The sequence below is a fragment of the Uranotaenia lowii genome, chromosome 3, assembly GCF_029784155.1.
Source record: "Uranotaenia lowii strain MFRU-FL chromosome 3, ASM2978415v1, whole genome shotgun sequence".
Taxonomy (NCBI): Eukaryota; Metazoa; Arthropoda; class Insecta; order Diptera; family Culicidae; genus Uranotaenia; species Uranotaenia lowii.
In genome coordinates, this window is record NC_073693.1 from 18,805,498 (window position 1) to 18,807,539 (window position 2,042).

The following is a 2,042-nucleotide window of genomic DNA, read 5'->3' on the forward strand; positions in this document are numbered from 1 at the left end:
CCTTCTGGAATTCGGAGTGATTATTTACCCGGGCCAAAACTCCTACGTATTTGTATTTAATTGTCTGAATTGGATGATTGTCATGTGATTCGCGCATCGCATCATGTCAGTGGCTCCTGCCAATAACAAAGGCTAATTCGTTTGTTTGCATCATTATAGCTCTATAATAGCACATATTATTGTATGATTGAATATTTGATCGATCATGATGGATGATCCTGGTGCGATTTAGTACGAGGTGCTAAGAACAAAAGATTTTTTCGTTCGTTTTCATGTTATATGTTAATGATGAGTTCATTACAGACGAAAACGCGTGAGGTGAGAGATCTTCGCTTGGTCATCGCATAAAAATGCTTAGAGGAAAATATCATCCGAAACGAACGATTCCCAATCGAATGGAAGCATGGCCCCAGTCAAAAATTCTATTCCGTTACCCCAGAATTTGTCACCGTGCGCTCATTTTTTTGACGAAATCTGTTTTTGTGGTGACCATGCGAAGCAAACTTAAATCAGTTAACCTATAGATTTAATTCGCTCAAATTAATCTCAATGCGCCTCAATTCATTTGCGTTAGTAAAGTGTGGTACCATCACCAGGCGCATTTGCGCGTTTTCCTTTTTCTGTTGTTGTTGCTAACATTGATCGAGAAACATCAACCTGAAGAACCGAAGAATCGTGGCTGCTGCTGTTGGTTGGTGAGGAAATTACAAACGGCAGGCAGGCTGTAATCGGTTAAATGAAAGATGGCACCAATTAATGCTCGACCAATTTATGATGCCCCCACAACGTTCTTCGACTTTTGTTTTGGCAAAATTGGTTGGGTTGATATTCAGGTGGGAAATCTTCTATGGGCGCGAGGTTTTCAGAAATGTCCGACTATTTTTAAGTTCATCGTTTCTTTTAATTCGTTTGCATACAAATCATATCTGAAAAAGACTTTATGATAGTGATTTATTCGAATTTGCAATGAAGTTCAACTTTTAGGCGTACAGAAAACAGAAAACAACACAAAAATGATTCAAAAATGACACAAAATTGACACAAAAATTACCCAAAAATAACACTAAAATAACACAAAAATGACACAAAATTGAACCAAGTAATGAGAAAAATGACAACAAGAAAAATGACAAAAAGTGAAAAAAAAAAGAAAAAAATGACAAAAATGACAAAAATGACAAAAATGACAAAAATGACAAAAATGACAAAAATGACAAAAATGACAAAAATGACAAAAATGACAAAAATGACAAAAATGACAAAAATGACAAAAATGACAAAAATGACAAAAATGACAAAAATGACAAAAATGACAAAAATGACAAAAATGACAAAAATGACAAAAATGACAAAAATGACAAAAATGACAAAAATGACAAAAATGACAAAAATGACAAAAATGACAAAAATGACAAAAATGACAAAAATGACAAAAATGACAAAAATGACAAAAATGACAAAAATGACAAAAATGACAAAAATGACAAAAATGACAAAAATGACAAAAATGACAAAAATGACAAAAATGACAAAAATGACAAAAATGACAAAAATGACAAAAATGACAAAAATGACAAAAATGACAAAAATGACAAAAATGACAAAAATGACAAAAATGACAAAAATGACAAAAATGATAAAAATGACAAAAATGACAAAAATGACAAAAATGACAAAAATGACAAAAATGACAAAAATGACAAAAATGACAAAAATGACAAAAATGACAAAAATGACAAAAATGACAAAAATGACAAAAATGACAAAAATGACAAAAATGACAAAAATGACAAAAATGACAAAAATGACAAAAATGACAAAAATGACAAAAATGACAAAAATGACAAAAATGACAAAAATGACAAAAATGACAAAAATGACAAAAATGACAAAAATGACAAAAATGACAAAAATGACAAAAATGACAAAAATGACAAAAATGACAAAAATGACAAAAATGACAAAAATGACAAAAATGACAAAAATGACAAAAATGACAAAAATGACAAAAATGACAAAAATGACAAAAATGACAAAAATGA